This window comes from Trachemys scripta, chromosome 10, assembly GCF_013100865.1.
Source record: "Trachemys scripta elegans isolate TJP31775 chromosome 10, CAS_Tse_1.0, whole genome shotgun sequence".
Classification (NCBI taxonomy): domain Eukaryota; kingdom Metazoa; phylum Chordata; order Testudines; family Emydidae; genus Trachemys; species Trachemys scripta.
In genome coordinates this window covers 9295572-9305629 of record NC_048307.1, presented here as the reverse complement: position 1 = coordinate 9305629, position 10058 = coordinate 9295572, and positions in this window count along the sequence as shown.

Below are 10058 nucleotides of genomic sequence, written 5' to 3'. Positions count from 1 at the left end.
CAGCCTGATCTGCCTGGTAAATGGCCGTATTTTTACCTGACCCAAGGAACCATTTCACGGATAAGCTTTTATATGGCTCTCCTCAGCACGCTGCCTAAGCACCTTGCAAATGTGAACTAAGTCTCATGACTGCCCTGTGAGCTAGGGAAGCTGAACCACCAAGAGGTTAAGGTCCCACAGGAAGCCCAAATATGGCCAGGAATAGAACCCCACTCCCCTGAGTCCAATGTAAGTACCTTAAACAGAAGACGGTCCTTCCTCTTATGTCATTGCCAACCACCAGGGCTGCAGACAAACATCATGTGCCATTGGAAAGTTGGAGATCCCATTAGTCGAATGATGCTGTTGCCCGTCCACTGGGACAGCAGATTAGCATCTTGGCCTGTGTCCCAGCCAGTCCTTCCTTGAAGCAGAAAACCTCAGCACGATGGCGCATGGCAGTGGGATTCCAAGTTCTTGAACAAGATCCAGCGGTGTCACCCGTCTGCTTTTGGGTCATCAATTCCTGCCTGGTATTCAAGAGTTTGCTGACGAGCCTGGACGTTTTCAGTCGCTTTCCAGAACGGCTTCATCGAATTTATCAGCGTTGCCATGTGCAAGTATCAGATACAGAGTAGAGCAGCAGAGGGTGACGACAAGGGGGAACGAAATCTGGATGCGTTTCTGGGAAACGCTTTTCATGCTATGCCAGGGTGGAGGAGGATTTGCATTTCAGTCAGCAAATGCTGATTTTCTCTTCTCTAAACAAGGCTTTCAAAAGGAAAAAGAGACTTTGCTCAAGGACACGTTGAAGGGGTTTATACGAGGAGGACATAGGTCCCTCAATGGAGTTTGAGGAGGGCCGCTCCACCATGTGGGAGGAACTCAGCATCTCATAGGATCTGGTGCAAAAACATGAGTGTTGGTGCCTGCAGAGGCCTCCTGAACGTGAGAGACTCACCCTTCGTACAGAGAGTATGGATCTCTGCATATACTTCCTCTGCTGTAACCCAAGGTGCTCATGTTACATGCTGTCTCCAGCTGCCGTCTGTGGTCAGTGTTTCATCTTGCTACTGGCAGCCTGCTTTGTGTTGGTTTGGCTGCCTGACAGTGGGGTTTATTTAGATTGAGCAGCTGGCAGAGTTGGAGCGATTGCTACCTAATGGCTGTAAAAACCGTGTTGCGGCTTTTTGCTCAAGAATAGTTTTTCTCTTTTGCTAAGTGCTGTTGTCTTTGCACTGAGTTTCTATGTGCAGGTGCCGGTGTTTCGGTAGCGGAAGTTGGTGCATAATGGGTTTAATTTCTACAAAAGCCTTTGATAGGGCTTCCTGGGGACGGATGTCAGCTGGAACACACAAGCCTGCTGGGATGGAGGGGTGGGTGGGCAGACATGTTTTTTCTTAAAGGCCATTTGTAGCTGGAGTGTGACCTTGCTTCTTCCCATGAAAGCAGAGCAGGTTCTCCCAAGGGGGGCCCTGAAGCTCTCACTAGAGCCGGGCATGTTCCCTTCCAAAGCCTCTGTGGGATTCGTACGTGAGGACAGGCTGCTGAGTAGCAAGGCAGTGCCACAAAATTCATAGCCTTAAAGATGGGACGGGAGCACTGTCTTGGAGATGACTCCAAACTCAACAGGAGCGTTGCATCCTGAATGTCCTAGGCTGAGCCTGTCTCTCTAATAGCATGGCTCAAATCCAAACACTCCCAAACACTGGGCGGATTAGAGTAGAATCGGGATCCAGATCCAAACTCAGCAAGTTTGGCCCATCTCTGCATGATATTATCGTCTCCCTTTTCTTTTCCGCGTGGCTAAGCTTTTCAGACAGCCGCCCACCAGCCAGGACATTTGGTCAGTTTAGTGATAATTTCACCAAAGCAATTCGTATAATTGTCCCATCAGAGCGGAGCTCCCCAGATCTTTACTTTATCTGCCTCCTCCACTTGCCAGGTGGCTGCGTCTCTAGGAATATGTAATGAACAGATTATTCAATTAGGAATTTAACACATGATCAGGTGATCATTTAAGAGGATTTCCAGTAAAACAGGATTTGAATAAACTGGTGTGCCAGTAATGTATTCTCTTAACTGGTTTATTCCCTTATCAGTTTTTTTTAAGCACTTTAGCACATTCAGTTTGTCATTGTTGATCCTTTTCTCAATGCTCTCCCTTCCTCCCCGATTTATGCAAATCCTCAGTAAGGCGTTTAATGCGCTGCGCGTGTCAATAGCGCTGACATCTCCAATAAAGCCTCGTACTTCATGCACGCCCTGGCTGATTAAGATTGGGGAACGGGGCCAGATCTTGGAAAGGGAAGGCTTCCATTCAGCACTCGCCGCTTCCTTTGAGTTGGCTTCGCCAGTGGAGCTGCTGATTAAATCTCCCCCTGTCTTGTTGCTGTATTTCTTTTGATGAAAATGCTGCTTCTCTTTGCACTGTAATCTTACTGATATATGAAGGAATTTGAATAGGGAACTGAGGCCAGTCCTGTCTGGGTCTATTTCCTGGTGTGTCACTCAGCTCTTGGAGGAGCTCAAGGGGGCAGTTAGATGCATTAATGCTCGTCAGCATTAAAATGTATGGGAGGATTTCTCGTCCAAGAGAGAGCATGAGCAAAAGGGGCAGACAGACAATGTGCAGTGGCAGCAAGGAGAATAAAAAAATCCTGCAATAGCTTGTTTGCGATCTGTCAAGAGCCCAATGGAGAAATCAGAGGGTAAAAATCCTGTCCTCCAGGTGCACTCCTTGGTGACAGAGCTGACTGACACATTAGTTGTGGGGACTCACTGCCCCTCCCTGAAAGATGCCTGAATACGTTAATAAGGAAAACTGGAATCGCAGGGTAGGCTGGGGACTGCTTTGCAAATTGTCAGAGAGGCAGAAAAGCAGATTTTCCCATTAATGGAGCTAATGGAGCTGGGGATTTTTAAGAAATCAGCCTGGCAACTGCCATGGTAATTTGCATAATGTTACCCAGCATCCTTTGCAGTTCCTTTTGTTTTCTGATGATTGCAGTGATTTTTCCAACATTTTTTTAACATGCACCATTACTTCAGGTCAGTCTTCCTTCCCACCCTGATCCTGCACCTTCCCTGTGGCCATTAGAGCCAGGGCTCAATGCGTTCTAGATTCCGCAGCTCAGAACTTCTCAGCTCTCATTTTGAAAGAAATGGTTTCCAGCCCTCCTGGTTGCAAAGATAAACATGAACAGAGTATAACTGAGGCAGCAATGTCCGTCTAAGTCTACAGACAGCCTGAAACAGTGGCTCTGAGAGGTGTGAACCAACCCATTGATATCAAGTGCTCGTTAATTCTGAAACCTAATGATAACACTCTGGGGAATATTGAAAACTAAAACTGTAGGGACATCAAATGAATTGAATGTAACAGTAACAGAAATAGCACGGGGACTGCAGTGCTGACTGTATTATTCATTTTTGTCTTTAACTCAGTAAAATCCTCAATTTAAAGAATGACCCAAAGCTTCTGCAGAATCCAAGGTCCTAGCTGGAGAATTTTGGCTCCTCTCACCCAGAGTATGTGGGGACCTTGCTTATGCTCAGTAACATGACATGTTAGAAGGACATTATTAAAGGGGCAAGATGAAAGTAATTCCACTCTACTACAGCATTAGGTGCTGCTTCTTGCTTACATCCCCACTTTCTGTTTCTGGGCCATTCAGTTCCTCTCTCTAGGTTCAGGACTTCACCTGTATTAGAACCTGAGCTCCTCTTGTAGGCTCCAGGCCTCACTGCTCTAACTTCTCTAGGTTCTGGTGTAGTTTGGCCCTGTCCTTCTGTGTGTTTGCCACTCGTCCGCTTCTGGTGCTGCCCAAGAATTGGATCACAGCTGAATTTATCAAAGAAGTGCCCAAGATAGAAAGATGTGGAGCAGTTCCACAGGGCGCAGAGAGGGGCTCTGTGGTTTTGAGTGTGCTAACAGAGACCTGGGTCCCCGCTCTCTGAAGGACTGACAGGAGCTTTACCATTTGCAGCGGACGCAGCTCCACAGACCACTGGTTCCGAAACAATGAGTCCATTGTTCGAATCACTAGTGTCCCCTCCTGACGAGCCCTGTCCCATCCCTTGGCAGCTCTGTGTGAAAGCAGGTGGAGCGAGGAGAAAGGAGCGTGGGGTCACCCACAATCAGTGCTGATAAAGCTGCTGTTCTCTCCAAATCGGTGCTGTGTGGAGGCTAGGTTGCACCAGGCTGGACCTAAACCAGGGGTAATTCGTTGGGGGCAGCTGCTTTCCTTAGGAAGAGCGATGCCCACACACTCAGAGTCTTACCCGAACCCCCTTGCCCTGACGCACCTCCTGATGGGTGAGGAATTCATGGCAACCATTCAAGACTGCCAGAGAGATGTGACCCCAAAATATGTGGCAGTAGGGCTTATGTGGACCCCCTCAATGGGCTCCTTGGAGACTATCCTCTCTCATATCCCCCTGGGCATGCACAGTGCGTTCTGATGTGAGCATGAGGGAGATAGTGTCTCTTTCATAAGCGACCTCTGCTCTCCGTATCCCTTGTAAGCAGCACTTCTTTAATCCCGGTTGAGGGAGAGGACCCAGCAATGCTGGGAGCCTGATGGAGAGCAGGCTGGGGACAAACAAATTGCCTGGAAAGTCTGGGGCAAGGCAAAGTGCCATCTGGACAAGCCAAAGTGTCCGTTTTTTTGCCCTCCAGACAAAGCCGCAAGGGAGACTGGGGGAGGGCTGAGCAATGTCAGGCACAGAGGGGCTGAGTGGGAGTGACGCACAGGTGACTTGAGCTGCTTCAGGTGTCACAGCGACTGCTGGAGTCTTTGTACAGAACGCTGCTTGCACTTCAGACAAGGCTCCATCCCCAGGCCCGTCTCTCCTGGTTTGATGGGGGCAGGGGCAGCGCCAGGCACCAGCGCAGCAAGCACGTGCTTGGGGCGGCAAGCCATGGGAGGCGGCATCAGGAGCGCTGCCAGCTAAGGCAGCGGAAGGTCCTGCCCCGAAATGCCGCCCCCCCCACAGAGGCGGTGGAAGGTCCCGCTGCCGAAATACCGCCGCGGTCGCTGCACCCCAAATCGCAGCGCCCTAGGCGACCGCCTAGGTCGCCTAATGGGTTGCGCTGGCCCTGGGCAGCGTGCCGGTCGCTGTGAGGATGGCAGTCAGGCAGCCTTCGGCGGCATGCCTACGGGAGGTCCGCCAGTCCCATGGCTTCGGCAGCAATTCGGCGGCAGGTACGCCAAAGGCGCAGGACTGGCAGATCGCCCGCAGAAACGCCGCCAAATCCGTGTGACCAGCGGACCGCCCGCAGGCATGCCGCCAAAGGCCGCCTGATTGCCGTGCTTGGGGCGGCAAAAAACATAGCGCTGCCCCTGGATGGGGGACCATTGTTGGGGCTGGCCACAATTTACCTGGGCCTGTTGTAACGGAAGGGTGGGGGGGGGGGGCTAGTAGTGAACTGGCTTTGACCAGCCGGGCTGGCTTGCAGCCACTCGACTAAATAAACAAGTAAAGCGATAAGGAGGGCCTGAAAGTGTTAAGTGTGGGACTAGAAAACAGCAGTGTTTCCTGCCAGAGCCTGCTTGTGGATGTATACGCCCGCCTTAAAAAAAATAATAATAAAAAATGGCTATAAAAATTGCTTTAAACGAACAGTCTCACCTGCGGACCCTGGCCTTGTGGGTGCCCAGGAATTCCCCATGCTGGAGCAGCGCCTGCTACGAGCTCTCAAGGACAAGTCTGGAGGGTCCGGGACTGTCTGTAGCCAGGGCCGGCTCCAGCATTTCTGCCGCCCCAAACAAAACAAAACAAAACAAAAAAAAGTCGCGATCGGTGGCGGTAGTTCAGCGGCAGATCCTTCGCTCCTACAGGGAGTGAGGGACCTGCTGCCCCCGAATTGCCGCAGGTGCCGCCCCTCTCCCTTGGCCGCCCCAAGCACCTGCCTGTTAAGCTGGTGTCTGGAGCCGGCCCGGTCTGTAGCAGAAGGGGCATAAGCATTGATTCTTGCTTGGTTGCTGGAAAGCACGTATTTAGTAACACGGAAAGGCTGGAAAGCTTATTACACTTTGGCAATAAAACTGGTTATACTTATGCACCTGGTGTGGCTTCATTGAGTGTATCTGAGCCCCGTCCCATTGGCCCGACAACCACGAGCTGGCCCCATCATCACAGTGACTGTTCTGGGCAATGGCAGACCATGTTGGTGGAGGATTAGACTAGTGCTGTTGTGTATGAGGAGTTCTACAGTCACACCCACGGGGGCTGGAACAATTTGTATGTAGGGGGTGCTGAGAGCCATTGAACCAAACTGTAAACTCTGTATATAATGGAAACCACTTCACGCCAGGGGGTGCGGCAGCCCCCCTAGTTCCTGCAATGATGGTCACACCAGCCACAACAGTGGCCATTCACATTTGTCTTGCATGTGATCTACCCCTGTTACCCAGGCTCAGCTCTGACTCACCCTCTCTGACCGGTGGGGAAAGTGAGGACAACAGTAATTGCGTAAGACCAAGTGTCAGAGGGGTAGCCGTGTTAGTCTGAATCTGTAAAAAGCAACAGAGGGTCCTGTGGCACCTTTGAGACTAACAGAAGTATTGGGAGCATAAGCTTTCGTGGGTAAGAACCTCACTGCGACAAACAAGAAACCCTGGCATGATGGTCCACCACAGAACAAGCAGCAGCCTGAGAAGTCGCTGCCCTCAGACGGTTTCCACCCACTACTGATCAGGGCTGGATTTAAGTGTTACAGCTCAGCACCCATCCCCTGAGCCAGTCAGTCTCCTTGAGTCCCTTTCAATAAAGACAACATAGTCAGTGGGGCTCTTCCTGGGCACAGAGGTCTACCTGGACAAATTGCAGGTTCGGGGCTGTGGTTCATATTGTGGCAGTCACACCAGAGAGAACTTAGGAGCCATAGGCAAGGGAGAAAATCTATGTTTTCAAATGAGGTTGGACGCGAGCTGGCTCGAGATGCAGCCAGGGCTGCTTCCGACTTTTAAAATCCCACGTGTTAGGCTGGCTGACTCTTACTGCCGAGCCAATGAGCCACCTCCAGAAACGGCCCTAGGATGTTTGTTGCTGCACTGCAGGTGTATGTATAATGGTGGGGAATAACTATGATTTCCTAAGAACATAAGAACGGCCATAGTGCGTCAGACCGAAGGTCCATCTAGCTCAGTACCCTGTCTTCCGACAGTAGCCGGTACCGGATTCTTCAAAGGGAATGCGCCTGCCCTGGAGACACCTGTATAAATGTGTTTTGGGCTCCTTGAAGAACAAAGACCCACAAAATGTTAAAAAATCATTTATTGGACCTATGTCTGTTGGGGGAAGGGACAAGCTATTGAGTTTCACAGAATCCTTCTTCCGGTCTGGGGAAGGAAAGCAGAATGTGAGCGAAATACAAGTTGGGACAGATTGTTACACAGAAGGCGGTTAACACAAGTGGTATCATGTAGCATGTAACTTATTCTTGGCCTTGCCACTGGCTTGTCAGGCGAATCACCAAACCTTGCTGCGCCTTGGTGTCCCCATCTGTAATATGCCTCCAAGGGTTCCTGGGAAGCTAAGTTCATAAGTGCTGGTCAAGTGCTCTGAGAGCCGTGACTGAAAAGCACCATCACAGGGCAGAGTGTTGTTACACATCGCGGAGCTCTTCGCTGTTTTCTTTCCTTCTCGACCCCAACTCTTTAAATAGCCTAAATCAGCAGGCGCGAACCCAAGCACCGAGCCCATCAAGACACCGTCGCTGATTAGCAGGTTTCTTCCACTGCTCCTGCTGCTGATTGTCTTTTTTTTTAATTATGCAAAGTCGTAATCAAGGTCCTGAATTAGCTACTCATCTTGGATTAATTAGTGATGGATGCCAATCAGTTTCAGCAACACGGAAAAGGCTCTGGATGGCTTCTGTTCATTTATCAGCATATTCCTAGGATTGTGTGTTTGTGTGTGCACGTGTGGCTCTGTGAGTGACTGTGCTGATGGGTATGACACTCAGAGGAGTTCAATGAGCTGTATCAGCCGGGTTAGAAAAGTGATTTCTTAGCACTGGCCAGTGTGTGAAACACAGATTTAGGAGCTATCACATCTGGGTACTAGGCCTGGCTCTGCTACTATCTTGGGGAAATCACTTAATCTCCCTGCACCTTTGTTTCTCCATCTGTAGAATGGGGATAATCCCATTTACCTATGAGGCTCATCCCTGGCTGGATCTTGGTGAGGTGTTTTGAGATTCACAAGTGGGCAGCTCTAGAGAAGAGAATGGCAGATTTGTTGTTTTCTACATGGGTTTTGATGCTCTAGTTTTATTGCCATTTCTACGGGCTCCTTGTGGCTATTTTAGTTGGCTAGCTCTCCAGGGTATTTCAGGCAATGAGAAGTAAGATCAGGTGGGGTTAAACAATGGGGCTTGACCCCTGCAGAGGGGTCCTGGGTTGTAGAGGAATATAGATATGTGTGTGCAAACCCTTGGGAGTCAGTGAAGTAACTCAGAACAGACTCTGGTCTTGAGTCCTTAGGACCGATGGTGTGGCTTGTGCATTTGCTCCAAGAGAGACCAGGTGTCTCGATCCTGAGCCCACAGTTTACAACGGTGTCTGCGAACATGGAGTGTACAAATGTATGCTCATAACAGGACAAATCCTCTCACACTGCCCAGCTGGAACACCCTCCTGGACTCTGGGGATCTCCTTAGGACAAGGAGTCCTTCCAAGCTGAGGAGTGGTCACGGGCCTGGCCAACACATGCTACTCTGGCTTCAGGGCTGGAGAAGCTGCATGGTGGAGAGGTCCCTAGTCCACAGGACATGGTAGCTCATGGACACGCACAGCGGTGGATTCAGCATCCCCATCTCTAAAGAGCTGTTTCATGCAGCAGCATGAAGAGCTGCTACAGGGATGAGGAGGAGGACTTGCCCCATAGGAATGGTGCAGCTCTGGGGCAGCTGTTGGCACCAGCACACAGAACACACCAACTCCAAGGCTGCAGTCTCTCTTCGCTTCTTTCCAGGTGCCTCTTGTCCTCGCTGCAGTGTGGGAGCCCAGTGCCTGAGCTGTCCCAACACCACCAGCTGGGCCTGTGTCAGTCCACTGGGTGACCTTCACTGGCTGCTGGTGCGCCATCTCCTCCAGGGATTCCGGTTGAGATTTCACCCCCATTGTTACATATTTCAGGAGTCGCACTCCACGGTTTCTCAGTCCAAGTGCCACATGTAACCATGGGGACCAAATGTGGTACAGTGAGATTTGCATACAATTCTGTACACGCACACCTAGGCACTAGGGACTACATGCAATGAAAGGTCTGCAAGAAAGTGGAGAGACCCCCCCTCCACCGCACGTCTACCTGTGTCCCCTCAACAGTGCCCCGTCTCCTGGGAGGAGTAAAAACCGCCCTGCCTCCCATGTCACAGAGGGAGGGGAAGGAGTGTTTGCAGGCTAGCAAGAAGAATCCCTTTCCCCTTCGCTTTGTTCTGAGCTTCTGTGTCTCTCTGCCAGAGATTTGACTCTAACACCTCGGGACCACCTCTAGTTACAGTCACAGCGCCTCCTTGCATCCAGACTCGGCGTTGCACTGAGCTGTACCTCTAACACCCCCTTTGGCTGCTTCCGCGGTGCTGCACCGGCTTATCCTTTGCCTTTGTGTTCTGGGACTAGCCCTCCGACCAAGACACTTCTCTGGGGTATCAACCGCCCACTGGAATCAGCTTCAGCCAATGGTAAACAAGAAGGCCCCCTTCCCCTTTGCAGGACTACGGCAGAATCACCAGCTTCACTCTCGGGATTTCCCTCCCAAGGGAGTCTGTCCTGGACAGAGGGCCCGGCCTTTTCTGCCAGCTCCCTCAGGCTCCGTGATAAGACCCAGATGTCTAATGAGCCTTACCTAGCTCTGCCCCCTCTGGCCAGAAGCCAGTCAGTCCATCAGCCCACAGGTGAGGAGCATGACTCTAACTGAGACTCTTTCTCTTCTCTAGCAGGTGATGGGAGAAACCCCATCACATACCTATTATACCATCAGCTATTAAAAGCATCTGCTCTAGTCTTCCCATGTACTAAGACCACTGTCAATGCCACACCTCAAAGGACCTCAGCAGCCCCTTGCTAGCA